General features: G+C 35.6%; 1 protein-coding gene and 1 non-coding gene across 2 annotated transcripts in view; both read left to right on the plus strand.

The window, feature by feature from the left end:
- The window catches only part of LOC112615155 (interleukin-1 receptor accessory protein-like 1), a 743,111-nt gene that overhangs the window by 331,801 nt on the left and 385,823 nt on the right, over positions 1 to 25,487 (plus strand). The gene's annotated exons all lie outside the window — the stretch shown is intronic.
- Positions 15,278 to 15,347, plus strand: LOC112616729. Its single transcript, XR_003117755.1, has one exon. It is a non-coding gene; the product is annotated as a small nucleolar RNA SNORD74 (small nucleolar RNA).

Here is a 25,487-nt window from a genome sequence, read left to right on the forward strand (position 1 = left end):
AAGCTCCGCTTCCTGGGTTCTCGCCATTCTCCTGCCTCAGCCTCCTGAGTAGCTGGGACTACAGGCACCCGCCACCACGCCCGGCTAATTTTTTTTTGTATTATTATTATTTTTTTTTATTAGAGACGGAGTTTCACTGGGTTAGCCAGGATGGTCTCGATCTCCTGACCTCGCGATCCGCCCGCCTCAGCCTCCCAGAGTGCTGGTATTATAGGCGTGAGTCACTGCGTCCAGCTCCCACAACTCCTCTTTAAATTTTAGTTCAAATATCACTTCCTCAGGAAGGCATTCCCAGATTCTCAGATATTGTCAGCATCTACTCTATATTTATTTGTACCGAGTACTTATCACATATAGAATTAAAGATTGGTCGTTTAATGGTGTTATCTATCACTAAAAAGAAAGTTCTTATTGTCATGGAACGTGATTGCATGGTTCACCCTTGTATTCCTATGGCCAGAAATGGCACTTTGAACATAATATCCACTCAATAAATGTTTGCTAGGATTACTGAAAAAGGAGACTTTTTAAATGGGGCTAGAAGATATATTGGTTCCAATCGTCAGGGACTTAGGATTTTTGTTTGTGTATTTAGGCTACTAGGGAGCCATGAAGAGTTTTTTATCAGTAGATTGACAAAAGGAAAGCAATACTCTTGTCAGGTTGTAATGTGTAGAGAGCTTTAAGTGTAGTTAAACTGCAGGGAAGGACACTATTAGAGTACTGATGGCAGTTCACCTTGAAGACAGTATGGTAACAATAACATAGGAGATGGTAGCATTAGGAAAATATTCATGATACATTCCAAGGGAAGAATTCATAGCACTTTGGCTTTGATTCCATGTGGAGGAGGAGTATCCTAGATAATTTTAAGGTTTTGAGCCAATGGATAAGATGAGTGGTAATGACATTACTCAAGAAAAGGCAATTCAAGAAAAAGCATGTTTGACGAGGGATAACAATAGCAACAAAGGCATCAAGTTGACTCTTAATGAGAACATGCTGTCTTATATCATAGTAAATACTACACACATTCTTTCTGATTTGCACAGTAATTCAGTGTTACTCTTCCATTTGAACCATTATGGAAGGTAAGACTCTTGGGGGTTTAGAAACTTGCTTACAGTCCAATAGTTAGGATGTGGCAGAATTTGGATTTTATTCCGAATTTTATGCTGCCTCCATTATGCCATTTTAGAGAGGATAAGATGTTAAGATAGAGAAATGATCGAAAAAATATGTGTATATATACACATATACAAACATCCATGTATATAATGTATGTGTATATTATTATAGATGTATGAGTGTGTGTGTGTCTGTGTATTTGATGTGTATGAGAAATTGAAACACATTTATGTATGGATATTTAGGAAGTGGTGAGGAATTTTGAGATGAGGATTCTGCAGTGATATTGGTGTTGGAAATGGGCAATTTATTCGCACATCAAGTTCTAACATTTAAAATGCCCCTGAATTTGTATTAAGAAACTTGTCTTGCTAAATCTTCATTCTATCAGATTAATACTAGCCATAGAGCTTGTAAAGGGAATCATTATTCTAACCTTTTGAAAAGTTTTTTTTTTGTAGCTAAGTTTAAAAAAATGGAATCAGCAAAAGTTTATGGTTGGTTGTCATCCAGAGTGTTTCCATTAAAAAGGTTTTGTGATTATTTTATTCAGTTATATTAATAATAAAATTTTTAAATTTATGGTTATTGTGTTCCATCAGATTCTTCTATTTGTGGTGACAGGTAACTTAACACCCTTAAAAATAGCTGTTTACAAGATGCCATTCTGTAATGTGGGTTTCTTTCTCTTTTAATGGGAGGTCCTAATGAGCAATGTAATGATCCAGGAAGATGAGCAAAGGGAATTAATAATTGAAGATTGAGTACAAGAATTGTTCTGTAGTTTATTAAAATAATAAATCATTGAGTATTTTGGAGATAATCATTTCACATTAGAATAGAGAATATGATTGTACCAAAAAGGAACATGGGCAATCATTCTGTCTAGCCTTGTAAATTCTTGATCTGCAGCTCTAGAATTTTGGTTCTGACCAGTTAATGCTGACTACATCCATTTTTGAATTACATATATAATTTTAAATTGTCCTTCATAGTCTTATGCTTAACAGTGTGTTGCCTTTGAAAGGCATTTCAATTTCAATGTAAGCATTTCTGAGCTCCTCAAATTGATGGCAAGCTCCTCCTTTAGGGTCAGCGTATGTTTTCTGCAGATTTTTATATCCTTTAAACTGCCTAATGGTGAGCTGAATACAAAATAAAAAATAATATGTAGGCCAGCTACTTCGAAGGCTGAGGCAGAAAGATCACTTGAGCCCAGGAGTTCAAGGCTGCAATGAGCTATGATTGCATCATTGCACTCCAGCCTGGGTGACAGAGCAAGACGCTGTTTCTAAAAATAAAATAAAATAAACTTAGGGAATTAGATACAGCATCTCTTATGGCATAGAAACATGAAGATATTTGTTTCTGTCAACTCAGGCTGAAAATCTGATAAAATGGAACAATCTAGTTGACGTTCAGCTCTGGCTATATGACTTCCATTTTCTCACCTATAAAATGGTGATAATCAAAGCATTTACCAGTTGTATGTTATCAGAAATTGAATTTTAGGTACTTCTGTGAGCATTTGGAATCTTGTTAATGTTATCATTTTTCCTAATACCATCATGTGATATATAATACTGAGAACTTGGAAAATACTACCTTGTGTTTTTATACCGAGAAAACTCAAGTATATATAAATAATTAGGGTAATTTGAATGAGATAAATTTCAGCAATTAAACAGTTAAAAATTTCACTATTTCTACATTTTTTATGTGCTAAATGAAGACCTAGAAAACTCAATGGGATGAGAGCAAATACCTAGACATTGTGCCGGATCAGTACAGAAAGATAAATGAGGTAAACATGGACTCTACACTTAGGAAACTTAGAGAATTGACATAAGCACAGGAAATATAACACACATATCAAAGAAATGTAGAGTCATCAATTATTTGAACAATGTAAAATTTTCATCATATAGCCATCTAGCATTGAATAATTTTAGATGATCTCAAGTCTCATTATTGTAAGTCACTTCCCCTTCTCCCACAAATGGCCTTAAATTATTCCACCAACTCTGTATCTTATTACTTCTTTTGTCAAAGCGAATATTTGGTAAGTAAAATTTTAAGTAAATTGCTTCAGAATGTCACCATCTTCTTTCAGACTTTTATGTACACTTCAACATTTGAACCTCCTTTTTTTTGTACTTAATGGGACTGAAAATATCTGCACTACCTGTATGACACATTGTTATTTGAATGCTTTGAAACTATAAAACACTTTGCAAATACTGAGTGTTATTATTTTACTCCAGCTAAACAAACAAGGTTGATATAGATGTGTTCAGTGTTGCTGACTGACAGCAAAACATGTTAGTTCAGCAAGAGATATTCTGTATATATTCTATGAAAATACTCACTGATGAACTTTCCATTAATAAAACTAATCACTTGATAAAGAGGATATTATTTGTTTCTTCTTCTATCCCATATTTTTACAAATTTAGGCATATGAACTACAGGCATATGAAAACCCAGGTTTTACAGTGAAAACTGTAGATCAGTGGCCCCCAACCTTTTTGGCACAAGGGACCAGTTTTGTGGAAGATAATTTTTCCATGGACAGATGATGGGGTGGGGGGCAGGTGGAATAGCATTAGTTAGATTCTCATAAGGAGCATGCAACCTAGATCCCTTGCATGCACAGTTTACAATATGGTTCATGCTTCTGTGAGAATCTAATGCTACTGCTGATCTGACAAGAGGCAGAGACCAGGCGGTAATGCTTGCTTGCCTGCCACTCACCTCCTGCTCTGTAGCCCAGTTCTTAACAGGCCATAGACTACTACCAGTCCACAGCCTGGGGGTCGGGGAACCCTGCTGTGGATTCTTGCTTCATTCTCTCATATTTTACCATGTTTTAAGAAGAGTTAGGGAAGATTATAGGTCTAGGCAATATAATGTAATGGCAAGTCCTCAGGTTCCAAAGTCGTAGATTTCCCTTTGTATCTTGGCCCCAACACTAATAATGTTTCTTTAGAAAAGTTGCGTAAAAAAACCATTTATTGAATGCCTGTAACATGTCAGGTACTGTTGCATATACTTTACATGTATGGGTTATTTACTATTCCCAGAAACACTAGAAGTACCTTATTATTATTGTTTGTATTTGATAGATTAGGTAGCTCAGGTGTTAAAGAGATTTGATCCCAACAGTGTTTTCTAGAGCCTGTTATTTTTTTACACCATGCTTCTCAGGCTCTGTTTATTATCTATAATGAGATTAAAAGATTATCTACTTTATCAGTTTTTGAGAATTAAATGAGACAATAGGTGATTAATAAATTACAATTCAACAGCACCTGTAAATGCTTTCGATATATGCCAAACATCTGTTGCGCAACATATTCATTTTTTTCAACTTGGGTAGCAGTGTTAAAACTAGCATAGCTTCTACATAGTGAAAAAGAAAAAAAAAGAATATATATATATGCGCTTGTTAATTTGAAATAGCTAATAAAGAACTAAGTGAAATCAGCTACTTATAAGTAGAATGAAAACATTAAAGCTAAGTACAATTTAAGAGGATGTAGTGCATTTTGATGGGCTGATTGTTGGTGTGGAAGAGACTATATTTCTTCACTACTAATATTCACTGTTAAATTGGATTAAGTTCCTAATTTTAGTCAGTCAAGCACATAAAACCTAGAATAACCACAGAGAGTGGGAGCAAATGTAGCCTACACCTTGGTCCCCAGCATCCCTAAGGAGGGCACATAACTCCCAGAAACACTGTCTCCCCATTCTTAGGTCAATTCTTGCTGGGACACTGGCTATTTATTCTCCCAGCTTACATCATCATTCAGGAAGTTGTAAATGACAATCTATGAACATGCATTCAAAGGGAATGGTTACAAGCTCAGAATCAACCAGGGTCACATCTTCATTTGGGTTTAACATATTCAAGAACTAGTGTACCCTAAGCCTAAAAGTAGAGACTACCTCCAGCGCTCTAGCCCAGAATAGCTGTGTATTGTCAAGCCCTAACAGTTTATGAATAGATGCTCTGCATGTGTTCTTTAGAACTGTGTGTTTGAAACTTTAATTTGTGTAGGAAGCACCTGCAGAGATTGTTAAGGAGATGGTGATCTGCTTGGCCTGACGTGGGGAGTGGGTTTTCTGCATATCCACCAGATTATCAGAGGATGCCCATGCAGCTGGTCGATGGACCAAACTTGGAATACCAAGCCTGTAAAGCACAGATGATGCATTACATAGGTGAGCTTCACACATTTGTAAGGAATTTTTAAGATAAATATTGTCAGATACCCAGAGCCAGATGACTGTAGTTTTAATCTGTGTGCTGCTCTGTTTTTAAAATTAACAGTTCTATTCCAGGGACCTTTTATTAATTATAATTTAGATCTGGAATGACTTTTTTTTCTAAATGGCTCCCAGTGTAATGACTGCGTCTTCAGATTCAGCAGCCATGTTTTCATTATCCTTTGAATCACAGAGTATAATTGTGCATTAGAGTTTGGGGCTTGTTTTTCCCTACTAAAAAAAACTCCTTTTCCTTGAGTCCTCTCTGATAAATTTCATTATTTTTTCCACTATGGAATAATAGTACTTCACTTTTGAAGCATGGGCCCAAGATCATAACCTCATTTTAATGTATTTTAACTGGGACTTCATTGCCTGAGGGAAGATGGATTATTAGTGACATGTGTCTTGCTTCTCGATACAGAAAAGATAATATAAAAGCAGTGTTTCTACTATATCTTAAAAAACAGTTTCATATATGCTAATTTGCTTTAATGATATTGTAGCCAAGGAAAATATTGTACTACTCATTTACCTTTATTTTTATATATTTTTCAACCTAAATGATAATTCTGGAGATTTTCATTTGCCTTATCTTGAAATCAAATTAAATCATTCTTTTGTGATATGATACGCGATTTGTGACATTTTGAGCCAACAGTATATTAAGATTTAATTTTCAGATCATTATAGACCTGGTGCTTAAACAAAATTTATTGAGACTAAGTAACTCTGATTACAATGATTGTGGGCTGGTGGTTCAAGTACAAGTGATTCTTAGTAGGGGAGAAGACAGAGCATGTAATTGAACTTATCTCTGGATTTTTGAAAGATTAAGGCAATACCTGTTCTTCCAACCCCTTACTGGCTCCACATTTCAAACACACTATACCTGAGTTGGAAATATCAGCAAATGTGTTTCTAGATAGATATGTGAAAATAAAGAATTATTGACTTACTGTGTTTTTTAAAATTGTGGTATACCATACATAACATTACTGCTTTAAACATTTTAAGTGTACAGTTCTGTGGCATTAAGTCCATTCACACTGTTGTGCAGCCATCATCACCAGCCATGTGTAGAACTGAGTTACTATTTCTTAAGATGTATTTTTTTCACTCAGATTCTTCTGAGTTTGTTACTGATGTCTAATTAAATGTATACTTATTTTTATATGTATGAGGTTACTTTTTAAATGGGAAAGTTGAGCTCCATCTGCCTGAGGGCACAGTAAAAATTTAACTTTCAAAAATGTAATTCCTGTTTTGCTGTTGTTGTTCCTCATGATTTCCTTTTTATATGACTATTTTCTTTAAACATATTGACAGTGAATTTGACAAGCTGTCACTTCTGGCAAATGCCACTTTTTCCATTAGTAATTTCCTTCTTTCAAGAAACAATATTAGTCGCTATATCTTATTATATTTCTCCTTTTAACACTGGTAATATAAAAATTTTTTAACTAATAGTTCTCACACAAAAGTATCATACTGACACAAAAATTAGAGGACCAGAGGCATTTACTCAGAAAAATCAAACTCTTTTTCTTAGTAATGACAGTGACCCAACCAATAAAAGAAATTGAAAAAATGACAAAATGAATGCATTTTTAGCTGAAATGAATGCCACCAATAACATTTTGGGAATTTGTATTTATAAGGCCCAATGCTCCCATGTAAGATTAGTTTTTCAAGATACTTTACAGGGCTAGGATATTAAAGTATTTGTTTCTCTATTGGAGCAGCTCTTTCAACAAGTTGCAGGACTAATCACACCCCTTTGCCAATTGCAGTTGAGATAGGCTCTGGGAAGGCAAAGTACAGGATGCCATGCAAGTGAAAACAGAAGTGATTAATGTTATGGATAGATGAAGGAAATTTCTCTGAACTTCAGAAGTGAGACTTGTTGCTAAATAGGTGTTTGGTATATGAAAACTCAGGATGAAGCATTCCTGCTAAAGAGAAAGGCCTGACTGAAAGCTCTGAGCTGGGAACGCAGCAGAGGGAAGCCTACCTTGGAAGGAGGGATTGGTGTTGCAAAGTGATGGAGAACATAGGTTGTAGGTCATGTGAAACCTTGTAGGGGGTTTGAGCTTCTTGAAGCCTGTGAATGCAATGAGAAGCCACTGAAAGGGTTTTAACAGGAAATTAACATTGTTTCTAATTTTTATTTTTAGTAAAATAACTTGCTACTAAGTGGTGAATGGGAGACAAGAATGTCTATGAGGCTAAAGGCTGTTCCTGCTGAAGCCCCAAAATACTTATTTACTCTTTCTTGGTGTAAATGAGATGAAAGATACTGCAGGAACACCACATGTGTTCAATAACTGCGGGAGTGATATACTTGCCTACGGGGACATGAACAGTACTTGAACAGCTGTTAATGTCTGTTGCCCTTAGGAAATTTATTTCATCAAGCATACAGTGTTTCAACCCTTATTAACTTATTTCATAAGGCATAATATATCTGACTGTGATCTGTTCACCTAATGCTACTCTGCTCTTTGCATGAGCATGGGACAATCAATTTCTCTCTGTAGTTATAGTTTATAAATGTGCAATTACAGACGTTTATCATATCTCTGAAAATGTCTCTGCTCCCATAAAATTAACGTCATCTCCTTAAAAAGATGCTTACAATATATGCTGGATTATAGTTACTGTTAAAATGTATTCGGAAACAAAAATAGAATTGAAAACTATAGAGGAATTTTTTTAAAGCATAGGCTTTGGAATCAAACTTGTGTTTGAATTCCAGTTCTGCCACTTCCCAGCCCTTTGCACTTGAGTAAGGTACTTAGCCCTTGTGAACCTCAGTGTTTCATCTGGAAATAAGCATAATAACATCTACTTTATGAAGTTGTTGGTTATTTAAAACCATCTATGAAAAATGGTTAGACCAGTGACTGACACATATGCATTCCGTAAGTGATAGATACATAAATAATATACATAAAAAATGAATGCTATAGCTGACAAATGAGCTTAAAAAGTCTATAATGCAAATTATTTTTATAAAGTATAAAATCCATGTGACCATATAATATACTAGGACAAGAATGCCTGTTAGATTTCAGATTCAAGACAACACACTAAGTTTAAATGTATTTATTTTTGCTAGGTTAGCTTTATGTATTTGCTTGAATAATTATTTAAATTTGTCTGATTGTACTATGGACTGGCAGGCAATAAATTTCATTATCTAGTGTTAAAATGTGAAGTGAAGACAGCTCAAAGTTCATTTAATTCTCATGCCTTATCTTTCTTGGGGATACAATGTACAACATCAGATAATTCTTTTGCCTTCTTTTCTTTTGTGCATCCAGTAACAGTTACATCATTTTTTTTTTCTGAATCAGCCTTTTCACAAAACCATTATGTGATAAGCTCTTGTCTTGGAAAACCTCAACAGCTTCCTCAACACCTATATTTTAAATCCTGCTTAAATGAGATTAAAATACAGCACTCTGTTAAGCTGTAAAACTGGCTTTTTGCTTTTCAGTGGAGTGTTGGTTTGAATGTGTCATTTGACCTATATTGCTGCTCTGAATCTTCCTTGGTTGCCCCAATGATGACAGTTTCAATGGTGTGGGTGTTTGCAGCAGAGTTGTTCCTAATAAGGAAGTAATGCTATTGTCTTTCAGACATCATTCAGCCTGAAAAGTACTATTTTTCCCACCTAGAGCTATAAATGTCTGTAAAATCTTTTCTTCTTCTGGTAGCATTTGCAGCAGCAGCAGGAAAGAAAAATAGTCCTAGTCGATTTGCAGCTTTTGTAGTTTTGGGGTGTTGTGGATTCACTCACCCTTCTTCAAAAGTTGTATACAAAGAGTTGATAGCTAAATGGTGACTGAAGTACTTGATTTATTAGTGTCTGGCAGTCATCCAGTATGTACTAGAATACAAGACTCTCCGTCAACAATAGCTGCATAAAGAGTAAACTGCTCTGCCTGGACCTAAAATAAGGCCTTCTGCTGTCTGCCTGTTAATTGAAGACAAATGGGCCGGGAGTGGCTGATGATAAAACACAAAGAATAGGCAATTGTCATGCACACAGAGGCACTACCTGTGCCTCTTTGAGAAACAGACATCCCCTGACCTGGTTCTTACTTTGAGAGAAGCTATCCCAGCCCAGTAATACATTTTAGTTCCTTGCATGTGTAATTATGGCCATTGAAAAATAGGATACTACCTTTTTATTGGGTCAGGTAAGAAGATGGAGGAGGAGGGAGAGCAAAGTGCCCTACTTGAGGGTGGGATTGAGTTTAGATTGTAAAGAGAAGAGCAGAAAGCTTCCTTCTTACACAGATGAAGGTTCTGTCGATTCATCTAGAAAAATGAGTAAAAATAAGAAAAAAAAAAGGAGTGGAACTGTAGTTTCTAAAGTCTGTGGAGCTGGGATAAATGGTAGTTATAAAGACTAAGTGTGAACACTCATAGTTCTTTAATTTGATTGTATTACCACTTAATTCAAAGTTTTGGAGGAAATAGCCATTACATTAGATGGCACATTAATTTTAAGAAGCAACCCAATTTTCAAAATGTTAAAATGGAAAAGAAAGCTAAAGGGTGATTGTTAGAACAAGCATCTCCAAATACTCTGTGTGAAGGCATTTTAATTTCATGCTATTGCAAAGTTAAACTCAAAAATGTTTCAAATTACTGGGTGTTATATACCCTTCTGGTGGAAGCCACATTTTCTCTTTCCTTTCCTTCCCTGTCTACCCTCCCTCTTCCCCCACTCCCCAAATCTATCAGTAAAGGCCACCTTGCTGTGGGGAGCTAGCTGAAAGAGACCATCTGCCTTAGGAATAAGCCTGCACTAGATTCAAACTACAAAGAAGCAGGTTGGGGGAAAGAGGAGGTGAGGATTTCAAGTCAAGAAAGCATTATCCTGCCTACTCTGGCAAAGTGATCTGCCAGCAGCCTATTTGGATTTAAACTGTGAGTTTAATTCTTTCCATTTAATACTTTTTTGTTGACTTTATAAACCCAAAAAATAAAGGAACACCCATGGCACTGCTGGAAAGAGATAACTGGTTTGTGAGGAACCTGTAGGCATTTTAGCCACTAACCAATGTATCAAAGTGGGCACAACTAACACAGGTTAACAGTTTACCCAAAGTAAGAAGCTTGGTTTGGAGTGAACAGCCCTTGTACTTTTGAGATTTTATTTTATGATCTTGTGAATTGATGTTCTGTGGGGAAAACTTACCTTAGTTTTAATATAATGGTCAATGACTAAGAAATATCAAGGAGTTGGGCTGGGTGCGGTAGCTCTCACCTGTAATCCCAGCACTTTGGGAGGCTGAGGCAGACGGATCACGGGGTCAGGAGATTGAGACCATCCTGGCCAACATGGTGAAACCCCATCTCTACTAAAAATACGAAAGTTAGCTGGGTGTGGTGGCACGCACCTGTAATCCCAGCTACTCAGGAGGCTGAGGCAGGAGAATCGCTTGAACCCGGGAGGCAGAGATTGTGGTAAGCCAAGATCACAGTGAGCTGAGATCACGTCACTGCACTTCAGCCTGGCAACAAAGCGAGACTCCATCTCAAAATAAATAAATACATAAATGAGAAATAAAAATCAAGGAGTTGCTTTTTTGTTTTCTATCTTCAATTTCCCCCCACTTCCATGGTTCCAGTTGTAGGCTGGGGGAGGTCCCCAAATGCCAGTGGGACCAAGACACCATCCTGTGTTCAGGCTCTTGACACCATTGCAAGAAGGTATTCAAAGATGAACCAGAAAATAGTGAATTTACAGAGATTTATTTAAAAGTAAAATGTATACACTTAAGAAAGGGCAGTGGAGACATATTTGAGAGAAAGTTGCCCAATGGAGTTTGGGGTTTCTACCTTTATAGGTTTCTTTAACCAAAGGGTGCAATATTTATGAAGATTCCTGGAAAGAGCTGGAGATGTCTCAGAACGGTGGTGCCACCCATTTTTACACCAAATATGGGTGATCCTGGAACTGTCATGGCAGTGGTGGGTGTGTGTTTACTATGCTAATAAGTATATAAAAAGGTTCTAGGTGAAACCTAGGTCACATCCAGGGCCATGTTGGGTCCAGTCGGTCTTAGCCAGCTTGGCCCACAACCTAGTTTTTCAGGGTCTTATCAACCCCTAGCTTATGCAGCTATTTCAACGGTTACCTTTTGCTAGTCATGTGAACTGCTCCCTGGAATTTTCTATTCTCCTGTAACTGCCTTGTATTACTTCTGTCTCACAAATAGTCAAGAATGTAATGGCAAACAAACCAAACAAATTTAGAGGGAAAGTATAATGAACCCATATATAGTCATTACGCATCTTCAACAATTTTTTTCCATTTAAATAAATGTGTTCTTTTCTTTCTTTCTTTTTTTTTTTTCTTTGAGACAGAGTCTGACTGTCGCCTAGGCTGGAGTGCAATGGTGCAATCTTAGCTCACTGCAACCTCTGCCTCCCGGGTTCAAGTGATTCTCCTGCCTCAGCCTCCCGAGTAGCTGGGATTATAGGTGCACACCACCGTGCCTGGCTAAATTTTGTATTTTTAGTAGACACGGGGTTTCACCATATTGGTCAGGCTGGTCTTGCACTCCTGACCTTGTGATCTGTCTGCCTCGGCCTCCCAAAGTGCTAGGATTACAGGCGTGAGCCACCATGCCTGGCCTGATGTTTTCTTTCTTTCTTTTATTTCAAAATCTTTTTCTTCCTCGTTTTTTTTTGTTTGTTTGTTTGTTTGTTTTTTTTTGTTTTAAACTCCCAGCATTTTGTTAGGGCGAGGTGGAAGGGTCACTTGAGCCCAGAAGTTTGAGACCAGCCTGGGCAACAAAGTGAGACCCCATGTCTTTAAAAAAAAAAAAAAAAAAAAACAACAAAAAACCAGGCATGGTGGCACTATAAATTATAACGACTAAATGTGAACACTCATAGTTCTTTAATTTGATCGTATTACCACTTAATTCGTAGCTTTGAAGGAAATAGCCATTACATTAGATGGCACATTACTTTTAAGATGCAACCCAATTTTCAAAATGTTAAAATGGAAAAAAAACGTTAAAGGGTGATTCTAAGAACATGCATGTTACTTGGTGCTACTTAGGAGGCTGAAGCAGGAGGATCACTTGAGCCCAGGAGTTTGAGGTTACAATGAGCCACGGTATTCTGTCCTGGATGACAGAGTGAACCCCTGTCTCTAAAATAATAATAATTATTATTATTATTATTATTTAACTAAAATAAACCTAAAAAATAAAAAAAAATGCAATGGTTAGTGAAATAGCACTTTTGTGAGGAGAGCGGTAATAGCCCTGCATATATATGGTTCAAGAAAAGGAAAATGGTCTTAATCCACCTTGTGTTAAAGGAATTTTTAAAAAACTACTTTATTCAATAAAGATTCATTATTTTAAGGATATGTAAACTTTCAAATATAAATTAAGTCTACTTCTGTCTTTAAAATTTCATTGGATATAAATTATGTTCAGTTTCAGTTACTACCTGTGTATGGACACATTGTAAAATCTCTGAATACTATGTGAAAGCATTTTAACACTCATTCCTTTATACTTCAAAATTTACATTTGTACGTACTTCCTTGTATTTTTATATGTGTTCATTTGACCTCATCTAAAATGTGGCCACGTAATATTTTTATATGCCCTTTCGTGCTTACCACAATACTGTGTACATGACAACTATTCTGTACATATTTAACTGTAAAAGTCTTATGTATGGCATCTGTATCTTTGCTGCCTTAAAGATACGGGATCCAACTAGCTTCGTAGAATTGCAAAAGAAGAAAAACTCACTTTCAGAAGTCACGCGAGATTGGAAAATCATCCTGGTCTTACCCAAGGAGGTATATTGTTGAGAAACTTACATGTCCATCAGTTTCTTGTACTGTAGTTTGAAATCAAGAAACGACCTCCGTTTCTTATACAAGTAGTTTGAAATCAGGTTGTCAAGTTTCATTCTACCCTGCTAGAATGTACAAGAATCCAAAGCAATAATGTAATTTATACATTTCAAGAGGCTAGTGCCAAATTGTATCAGCAAATTGGTCGTAAGTCTCCAACTGGAATAAAGTGAGTGATTGTTGGGCAATGTAGTCCTGCAGTGCCAAATTCTTGTATGCATTCCTTCTTAAAAAGAAGCAAAATAAGCCTTTCCTATAGAATTTCCACTTCAAGATTCCATCATCGGCACATATCAAATACTGTGGGCAATGCTGAAAGTAAAAGCAAGGACTCGTATAAAGTGTTTTGTTGCTGAAATTAAAAATAGTTGTCACTATTTTCAATATCAAAATCCTATAGTTTTTGACAGGTTTAAATTCTCTCTTGATTCATTTTAGAATAGGGTCATCTTTCTATACTTCTTTGACATTTTAAAAAAGAAGTAATTTGGCTAGGAATTGAGTGTTTCAAGCCATCTTGGCCGTTTGCACCCTAAAATTTCAGTAACACTGTCAGGTGAATCAGTTCTTCGGAGCTGGAAACACAAAGAAGAAAATTATCAAAGAATTAATTAAAATCTTTTCTTGAATGAGAAAATTGACATTATCTACTACTTATATAAAGAAACTACATTGTGGATTAACCCTGAAATTCGTACTTGGAAAGTTTATTCCAGTGTGTTTCACTGAAATTTAAATTCATGACATTTGAAAAATGTAAGTTATAATTAAACACTGAGAGTAATTCTTGTGGTTATTATATATTTGTTAAGTATTTCATGGCAAATGTGACCAGCAAATCTGTTAAATTAAATACTTAGGAGTAAATTTACTTTCACTTTCTGTGGAAACATTTGGATTACCCTAACAGTAAAAGTAACAGATTGAAAATATAATATTATTTATTTTCAACTTTTATTTCAATATATATGCCTGTCAAATGCCAATGAATAATAATCATATTTGATTGTCAAAGCTCATGGAATGGTACACCTAAGATTTGTACATTTCTTTTTTTTTCTTTCTTTCTTTTTTTTCTGAGACGGAGTTTCACGTTTGTTGCCCAGGCTGGAGTGCAATGGTGTGATCTCAGCTCGCCGCAGGCTCTGCCTCCCGGGTTCAAGCAATTCTCCTGCCTCAGCCTCCTGAGTAGCTGGGATTACAGGCATGCACCACCACACCCAGCAAATTTTGTAGTTTTAGTAGAGACAGGGTTTCTCCATGTTGGTCAGGCTGGTCTCGACCTCCCCTACCTCAGATGATCTGCCCACCTCATCCTCCCAAAGTGCTGGAATTACAGGTGTGAGCTATCATGCTCGGCCTGTATATTTCTTTATATATGAAGTTTGCATTAAGAGAGCATGAATTTTGAACTCTGGTGAATGATATGTTTGCTGAAGTGTTTTAAGGGTGAAGAATACTGATGTCTGCAACTTACACTGAAATAAAATGGAGCGATATTTGGATAAAAGGATGAATAGATGAGTGTGTGTGTGTGTGTGTAATAAAGCAAATATAATACAATTTATTATTGAACCTTGATGGTGGGTATATGGGTGTTCACTGTAAAATTCTTCCAACTTTTCTGTATGTTTGAAAATTTTTCATAATAAGATGCAAGGAAAAAGCTTCAAACATGCTTGAATTATAATTCTATAATGATGTATTAATATTAAAATACTGGAAGTACTCCTGCTTTATCAAAGTTACTTACATTCAAAAATATTGGTTTTTGTCATCTTCAAAGCATGTAATAGGAATTTTTAAAATTACGTATTAAAAATAAAACTTTTAATATTTGAAACTTAAATCTCACATGGCACTGTTCCTATTATGGATTTTGGGAGTTAGATCTGTAGCTACATATGGTATCTTCTTTCAGTGGCTCATACATACAGGACTTCAATTTGTAGTTCCCTCACTAAAAACAAACAGGCTCTGATGAAACCTATCTTGATAGGGACATCTGAAAGTGTTGATGAATGCCAAGGACTCTAATGGAAAACAAACAAACAATAATAAAAAATACTGTTTGTTTTAAAATTCTAGTAAAATGGAATTAGACTACATGATAGCATTAATCCCATTTACTATGCCAACATTTAAGATGGAATCTGTGGTTTATTATCTGGTTTGCCTATTTTTTGTTAAATATAAGGAACAGTTTAGTACTTTTTAAAGGATGACATGCAATAATAGCTCAAACTTTAATACCCATTAATGAACATCCATAAAGAAAACAATTCAGTACCACTTAAAAATCATTTGAATATCAGTCATCCATAATACGATGAACACATTTGATAGAGAATATGTGAATAGAAGTATATGTGAATCAGTTTTATTCTATCTACAGATGCTGAATGGCATAGGGAATTGTGGGTCTCATGAAATTTTCTCAGAAGTACCCAGAGGGTCTTCACTACCAGATTGATAAACACAACTTTTTGGTTCTTTGCCCACACAGGGAACTTTTCTAGAAAAGTTTCAAAGAATACATGCCTAAACATGAATCCTGGAAAAGAAAAGCGATCTTCTAAATTTGAAAAGGAAAGGTTTATGTGGCTCTCACGTGAAATACCCTCTGGCAAGGGAGTAGGTACATGATGGAAATACATGGATTTTCACTGAAGAAATGAAAATATAAATTGCAAAGTAAACTTCATTTATACTATTGAAATATTCAACTGAGGAAAATACATTACTTTTAAATTAGAGGAAGCAAAGGCACATGACAGTTTTTTACAGGTCATGTCATTCTCTCATTTCCTTTCTATTGAAATTAGTTGAGCTTTTCTTTGTCATAATGAGTGTTGCCACAGTTTACACCTGCCATTCTGACTTTTGGTAGACCACCTGTTGAGAGGAATTTTTTTTTCATTCTGTTATCTACATCATGGAAAAACTTAACACAATCCATGTGAAGAAGAAACAAATATATACTTGTAATGTTCACACAAATATAAAAATATAACTTAGGAGTCCACCTAATGCTAGAATTTTTATCGCATTTTAGTGTTATGGAGTTTTAAAATTTCCATGTGACTTAATAGCTGGAAGGAAGCATTAATATTTAAATATGAATTTCAATACCAAAGATAAAGCAAATTAATACTTTTGAATGAATATTTTAAATTCCCTAATGAGAAGACAATTGCATAAAATTAAGTATGTATTTTAGTTTGAAGGACTAAATCATTCATGATACATGACCGTACTACCTACCTTATTCATCTTTTTGCTAAATATTTCCAAATTAATTCTTGAAGTCAGTTCTCAGCACATATCAACTTTTACTGTTGTGGTGGGTGAGAGAGTGGAGAATCAAGCTTTAAGGTGAATATATAATTTACCATGTGAATATTGCCAGGAGTTAAAATGACCTTTAAACTTTGTGTGAATTGCCTATTTCAATATTTATGGATTTTGTATATGCAACCCTGTATAGTAATTATCAAGCATACTAAAGTTTTAGAACTACCAAGTTAAACTTAAGAACCCAAGGAAGTCTATTTTGCAGATATTTAGACATTCGATTATTTGCTTTACAAATAACTAAGAAATACGTAGTGATGAATAAGAGATGGATAGGTGATCCTATAGCTAAGCTGTTCAGTACCGTAGCTGTTAGCCATCTGTGGCTACTTAAATTTAAGTTCATTATAATTAAACAAAATGGAAAATTTGGTTCATCAGTCACAGCAGCCAGATTTCAAGAACTAACAGCCAGATGTGCCTAGTAGCTTCATATTGAACAGCACAGAAAGATATTTCTATCATTGCAGAAAGTTCTACTGAAGAGCATTGTTCTCAACTGTTCACCTCCCTGTGATTTTATCTATTTTGTTAAAAGATCAGACTTCTAAAAATGTAACACATTGTTTTGAGAATTATAGAAGCTATTTGAGATTCAAGTTATCTGATAGAAAAAGTTGAACATATTTTCGATATTGTATTTTCTAAAAATAGCTAGTATTTTTAAAACAAGAGTACTTAATAAGAATTATTGATATGGTACTACACATTCTTTGTCATTAAAAAAGTGGTCAGCGCATGGGGAAAAAAAATGTATATAGTTTAATTAAAAATCACTTTTCCTTTCCTAAAATTATTCTTTAAATTGTGGTTTACAGGTTTGATTATAACAACCATCTCAATGCCTGCATGCAAATAGCTAAATATTGTTGACTGATCTCATTTTAAATTCATAGCCACAATAATTCTCATAGGAGATTCAGCCTCTCCAAGCACCAAGCATCCTATTCCATTTCCATTTCCTATTCTCTAAACTGATTTCACACCTTCTACTCTCTTAAAACCTCCTTCTCACAACAGTTTTGTCTTCTTTTTACTTCACTGAGGAAAAGAAATATGACACCCCATTTCCCTCATTTTTTCATCTGCAAATCTACATTCTCCTCTTCCCACTTTTTTTTTTTTTGGAGAAGGAATCTCCCTCTGTTGCCTAGGCTGGAGTTCAGTGGTGTGATCATAGCTTACTTATTGCAGCCTTGAAATCCTGGGTTCAATAAATCCTCCCACCTCAGCTTCCTAAGTATCTAGGATTACAAGTGCATGCCACCACACCTGGGTAATTTTTTAAATTTTTTTGTAGAGACAAGGTCTCACGTTGCCCAGGCTGGTCTTAAATGCTTGGCCTCATGTGATTCTCCTGCTTCAGCCTCCCAAAGAACTGGGATTACAAGTGTGAGCCACTGTGCCCAGTCTAAATTTACATTCTTGGCCTGCCTTTCAGTGTTACTGGAATTGACAGGTTTACCTGTTCTCATATCACGTCCAGCCTTTCCCCTTGGACTCTGGATTTCATTTACTTTTAATTTATTCATGCATTTTCTTTTGAAATTATCTCTCTCCTCCTTCAGTATCAATTTTTTGTATGTGTCTATAAATATGTTCTGCTGTTTTCTAACTTTAAACCCAAACAAAAATAAGCTCTTTTGATTCTCTTCTCTCTTTCGGGTATTACCTTGTTTTTCTACTCTCCTTGCTACATGCAAACACACATCCAAATCTAGAAGGAATTATTCATACTTTTCATTGCCATTATTTACCTCATATTCTCTTTTCAACTTAGTTCATCAGGGCTGCCATGACATAGGCTGGTTTTCCTTCCTTCTTTCCTTCCTTTTTTTTTTTACTTTCTTGTTTTTGTCCCCTATGGTCACATGACTATTGGATTGCCAAATTGAATGGCCATGTCTCTGTTCGTCCCATACTTGATCCCTCCACAGAATTTGGCACAGTTGACTACTTGCTCCTTCTGGAAAACTGTCTTCTTTTGTACTGAGCCACATAAAATCATCCTGGCTTCCTCCCCTTCTCAGTTTCCTTTTTTCATCATTTCTGTACCCCCAAATGTTAGTGTCAGTCCTAGCTTCATACTTTTTTTTAGATTAAATCATCCAATCTAATGTTTTTAAAATGCTAACTATACGCAAATGACCCTCAATATATTTTTGTATTTAATTCTAACTTATCTCTTCAACATGAGGCTTTTTTCCCCTTAAACAGCTTACTTGACATACCCATGGGAGTATGTATCTAATATGAATGTCAAACTTAACATAAACAGATCTTTTGATTTTTTTCCATCAGACCTCCCAGAATAAACAACAAACAAAACTGCTGAGCCCTCACTGACTAATTTGTTCCATTATGACCCAATGACTAATGTCAAATTTATAAATGCTTTTGTAAACTTCATGTCTAATCATCAGTGAATCTTGTCTCCTGTACCTCGCATTCCCCAAATCTGTTTCTTCATTATCACTACCTTATCTCAACCCCTATTACTTCTCACCTAGACTGTTGCAATTATTTCCTGTCATGTCTTTTTACTTTTGTCACCATACAATTAAATCTCCCTTCTTCCTCTACAGATACACTAATCTTTGACAAGGTAGAACAAGTAATTTTACTCCAATGACTTCCCATAACCCTAAGGCAAAGATCTGAATATTTTAACCTGGTCTACAAAATCCTTCATGTCCTAATCTCTGCCTAGCTTTTTACTCTACGTCATTCCTTTTCCCACTTCCATCTCAGGCCAACTCCTACATTAGTATCTTTATGTAGTTAGTAGATGTTTCTCTGCATGAAATGTTCTTACTTCAGATCATCTCTATGCGGGCTTCTCCCTTAATTGATACTTTCTCAGAAATCTTAATTAAGTGATACTTTCTTAGAAATGCCTTTCCTGAACTAACGAAAGTAGGAACAGTCACTCTCAATCACTTCAGCCTATTACAATTATCAGTGTGGAACTTATGCCCTCTAAAATCTTTCTTATTTTATTTATATACTGATTCATTATCTATCTTTATCTGCCCAAAATAATCTCCATTTTATCTCCACTGTCTGGAGCTTTGCCTGGTCTAGAATCTGAAGTCTTTGTATGAATTAAATAAGGATGAAAAGAAACTGTACTGTTTTACTGTTTTTTGTTAGAAGTATCAGGGAATATTTAACTATTTGAAGTTATGGGACTACCAAAGATACTCCTTTTGGTTGACACATTACTGAGACAAACACCAGTGATATGAAATTTTCATATAGTCATGCATCACTTAACAACAGGCATATGTTCTGATGAATGCATTCTTCGACAATTTTTTTTGTTGTGCAAACATCAGTGTGTACTTACACAAACATAGACAGTATAGCCTACTACAAATCTAAGCTATATGGTAGAGCCTATTACTCCTGCCAACATGGTACTGTAGAATACTGTAGGCAATTTGAATGCAAAGGTAAGTAATTGTGTATCTTAACATTTCTTAACATAGAAAAGGTACAATTCAAATGCAATATTATAACCTTATGCTACTGCTATCATATTATGTGGCCTGTTATTGACAGATACATTGTCATTCTGTTCATGACTGTATTGGCACCAGGTTGTGGCCGTTTCCAATCTATTGTCTCCCACTCCTCTCATTCTTTACTGAAGTCACCAGGGTAGTAGCAAATCACTGGAACCAGACCTATAATATATCCCACTTGCTATCTGTGACTGTTCTGAGAAACATGTGTTGAAAGGCAGCTAGGCTTCCTGATGATTATTTAGTAGCAGTCTTTCTTCACTGAACAACAGTGAATAATATCTTTGATCTCTGCCACCAAGAAATAAACAGAACCCATCAGGAATTTAATCCCTGGGAATGATTTTCACATTTCCTGGTATAGATGTTTGATTTTGAAGCTCATATGGTTTGCACAATAAATATTTACCTCTTTATGTCAAAATACATGTTAAATCATTTTTATGGTTGGTATGAGGAATTTGTGAAGCAATCCCATACTTTTGTTATTACTGTGTTGTTGGAAGAGGACTTCTCACACCTTAACCTCATTAATAGTTTTTCCTGTGTGTTAATGCAACAAAATGGAAGTAAAAAGATATATTTTGTTTTCATTTATTTTATTCACCTGAATCTATCCAGAGGGAAAGCACTGGAAGTGTTTTCTTTTTAAGAGTGTTAACTTGTATTCTTGGCAAGATCTCATCAAAAGCTTAAATAACGAAGGTAAGAGTCAGTATTCTGTGGACAGCTTAGCTCTACACTAGACCTTCTTTCCGTCTTGCTAGTTATTTTCCAGTTAACGGAAATCTTATAGACAGAAAAGCTCGTGTTAACTTCTCCCGTATGGTATTATGTCAACAATCCTTACTCTAATCCTTGATGCAGCTCTTTACCTAAATGTGAGAGAGATGGAGAACCACAGCTGCCAACAATTCAAAATATAACATGCAGTAGCTATTTTTTAAAAAAGCATTTTTACTTGATCTCATAAAAATATCATCTTAAAGGGTTTTTGAAAATTTGTGATTTTGTCTCTTTTTAAAAATTATTGAGAAAACTATTGAGTCTGAAGTAGGTCTCTAAAATACATCTTGTCTTATTGTAAAGTAATGTGACTGACCTTTTGTGTGAATTTTAGAATTAATTTTTTCACTTTATAGATTCATTACATAGTGGCACTTTATTTAAGCATTGCATCATTACTGTAACCCTTTATATTTCCTTGGGGCATCATGTATAGAGTGTCTGTTAGCTTTAACTCATTTCTAAAAGATTAACTTCTTAGAATAAGAAAAATACTGAAAACTCTTGAAAGTAAGTTAGAAACTTGACCATGATTTTTTTTCATTTTTATTTTTTATTTTATTTTTATTTTTATTTATTTATTTTTTTGAGACTGAGTCTCACTCTGTCACCCAGGCTGGAGTGCAGTGGTGCAATCCCAGCTCACTGCAAGCTCCGCCTCCCGGGTTCACACCATTCTCCTGCCTCAGCCTCCTGAGTAGCTGGGACTACAGGCGCCCGCCACCACGCCCGGCTAATTTTTTGTATTTTTAGTAGAGACGGGGTTTCACCGTGTAAGCCAGAATGGTCTCCATTTGCTGATCTTGTGATCCACTCACCTCGGCTTCCCAAATTGCTGGGATTACAAGTGTGAGCCACCACGTCCGGCTGATTTTTTTTTTTTTTTTTTCCCTGCAAAACCAGCTGAGGGAGGTCTTTGGGTTTCCAAGCAAATACCAGCTATAAGCATCATTGGATGTTTTGGGGGGGTAGGTTTTTTGAAAATGTGTATGCAGGTAATAATGAGCAATATTACATATGTATTTTAACTACTTAGACTAATTGTTTAAATTTGGTTAACAAATCTATTAAGGAAATGGCTTGCATTATTCTGTCTTTTCTTTTTTTTTTTTTTTTTTTGAGACGGAGTCTCGCTCTGTCGCCCAGGCTGGAGTGCAGTGGCCAGATCTCAGCTCACTGCAAGCTCCGCCTCCCGGGTTCCCGCCATTCTCCTGCCTCAGCCTCCCGAGTAGCTGGGACTACAGGCGCCCACAACCGCGCCCGGCTAATTTTTTGTATTTTTTTTAGTAGAGACGAGGTTTCACCGTGGTCTCGATCTCCTGACCTTGTGATCCGCCCGCCTCGGCCTCCCAAAGTGCTGGGATTACAGGCGTGAGCCACCGCGCCCGGCTTCTGTCTTTTCTTTTCTAAACAGTGTTTCCTTAACAATTAATTCTAACAAGTCTTGGAACCATGAGCACTTTCTTTCCTCCTGTCACCATGATTGATCCCTATTTTGTTGGAAAGTGAAAATTGAGCAGTTTTAACTCTAAAGGCTAACATTATAGAAAAAAATTTCAACTCAATTTGGTGGTAAATGCTATGTATGAAAATATTTAGAATTTAAGTACTTCTCTTTACAGACAAAATAATTTATTTTCAGTGTATTATGAACAAACTTCCTAGTAGGGTATGTAAATGATTCACTTTTAAATTATGATTATTTTGTTCCAAATTCCATTATTAAAATTAGTAAGTGTAAAGTATGACTTTTAAGCAATATTTCATTAGCTATCATTAACAAGTATTTAACCACCTTGTTTCAAATTAGTTAGCTAATGAGGTATAAATTATTAAATCAAACTTGAAAATTTTATTTGGACAAGTATTGTATAGTTAATTTAAAATGATTACAATGTAATTGAATTGTTATTCAATATTTAATATTTTATTGCCTATAAAAATAATAGCCATACAAATTCATTTTTCAAATGGTGTTATCTGTGCTATATTTAAAATAGGCTGGGCGCGGTGGCTCACGCCTGTAATCCCAGCACTTTGGGAGGCCGAGGCGGGCAGATCATGAGGTCAGGAGATTGTGAACATCCTGGCTAACACGGTGAAACCCCATCTCTACTAAAAATACAAAAAAAAAAAAAAAAAAAAATTAGCCGGGCAGGTAGTCCCAGCTACTCTGGAGGTTGAGGCAGGAGAATGGCATGAACCTGGGAGGCGGAGTGGCCAGTGAGCCAAGATCACGCCACTGCACTCCAGTCTGAGTGACAGAGCGAGACTCTGTCTCAAAAACAACAACAACAAAAAATAAATAAATAAAGTTAGGTTTGCATATGTGAGCATATACATTTATTCGTAGATGGAAACTTCCTTAAATATTTAACACTTCTCCTTAATTTTGATATTTTATAGTACTTTTTTTCTGGGTGGATTCTAAGTTCTACTTATATTCAGTGTGTATAGAAATTGAGATAGAGGTTGGAATGTAATATATAACTTGAATATTTCTATTTGCATTACCATAGCATCATTTTATTTTGCTCTTAGCAAAATCTTTCTTTAGAGGTTTCTTCTCCTTTCAGTTGTAAAGAATCTCTTATCTTTAAAAAATATGTCTCATTATTTTCTTACAAGGTAATACTAAAAAAAAAGTTACCATCAGGTTTTTCTTGATCCTTCCTATTTTCCTGAATGTCTGCTTTTGTGTTTTTATTGATACGGATAAATACATTTTCAAATTCAAGTACTGGTGTTTCAGAGAAGTAATATGCTTCTTTTGTTCTGGTTCCTCTTACATGTTAGTAATAAAGAAACAATTAACCTAGATATAGAGCAACTCAGTAAAGGGAAAATGTCTTCATGGGCCCCTTGAGAAAGACCTATTTAGCTTTTTATGTTTCTGATTTTTAACATTGAGTATAGAGTATATAGCTGTCTTTTCACTTTTCTTTGTTTTGTTTTTGTTTTTTGTTTTCTGTTTTTTACATTTTAGCTTATTTGTAATACTAACAGGTAAAGTAGAAAAAAACACATTAAAAAAATTTGGATTTAGTAGAAAAGGAAAACTCAGTCCCTAATATCCTACACATTTACATTATTTCCTTATGATATTTTAAATGTTCCATATGAATATTTTTATTTTCAAAATGCCAAAGTTATCACTAATTTTACAGCTAATACTGCCAATCTTACTCTTCCAATTCTACTCCTAATCTTTTCTTCCGAAATGCTTGATCCAGGTACCTCCCTTTGGGACAAGTACCAAATGTCTTCCTCCATATCATTTATTGGATGAATTAATTCTGAGTGAGTTAATTAATTAATTCTAGGAATTAATATTTCTTTGATTTCCAGCAAGCCAGAGCATTTTCTTCAAATGTACATTAACCATGTATTCATTATATCTTTATGTATACACCGTAGACATTGTGTATGTGTCTGCAGATTTCCAGCTGGGATTTATACATTTTAATTTTCATTGGTTTGCTTTTACTGTCTCAGGCCCCTCAATCTGTGCATAGAGCTTGGAGGAGCAAGCTTTCAGGTATTTTCCACTCGAGTTTTCTCCCTCATTGCAGCTCAGTGGCCATCATGATATCTACAAGAACATTCAGTTTTCTGAAACTGTGTAAACACTGTTGTAGAAACACAGTGTAGAGTCACTGTGGCAGAGTGTCTTTTACCACCATTCCTATCCTGTAACTGAAAATAGGTGATAATATGTCAGTAATTTTATTTTTGTCCATCATTGAAATAGAGTTCCACAGTAATTGTTTCCTCTTGGAAGATAACTTGCTTAGCAGTGGGGAAAAAAAATGGATTTGACGGGGTAAAATGTTACCGGAAATGGGCCCTGATCCAGAACCCTAGAGAGGGTTCTTGGACCTCACACAAGAAAGTATTAGGAGAGAGTCCATGGAGTAAATTGAACACAAGTTTATTAGGAAAGTAAAGGATTAAAGAATGGCTACCCTATAGGCAGAGTGGCGGCATGGGCTGCTTGACTGAGTATACCTGTAGTTATTTCTTGATTATATGCTAAATAAAGGGTGGATTATTCATGAGTTTTCTGGGATAGGGGCAGGCAATTCCTGGCACTGAGGAATCCTCCCCTTTTTAGACCATATAAGGTAACTTCTTGACGTTGCCATGGCGTTTGTAAACTCTCATGGTGCTGATGGGAGTGTATTTTAGCATGTTAATGCATTATAATTAGCATATAATCAACAGTGAGGAGGACCAGAAGTCACTTTCATTGCCATCTTCGTTTTGGTGGGTGTCGGCCGGCTTCTTTGCTGCATCCTTTTCTGTTAGCAAGGTCTTTGTGACCTATATCTTGTACTAACCTCCTATCTCATCCTGTGACTAAGAATGCCTAACCTCATGGGGATGCAGCCCAGTAGGTCTCAGCCTCATTTTACCCAGCCCCTAGTCAAGATGGAGTCACTCTGGTTCGAACCCCTCTGGCAAACATATTCTAAGTATAAATAAATCAAATCACACTGAAAAATTCATCACCA

Source organism: Theropithecus gelada, chromosome X (genome assembly GCF_003255815.1).
Source record: "Theropithecus gelada isolate Dixy chromosome X, Tgel_1.0, whole genome shotgun sequence".
In the NCBI taxonomy this organism is placed as follows: Eukaryota; Metazoa; Chordata; class Mammalia; order Primates; family Cercopithecidae; genus Theropithecus; species Theropithecus gelada.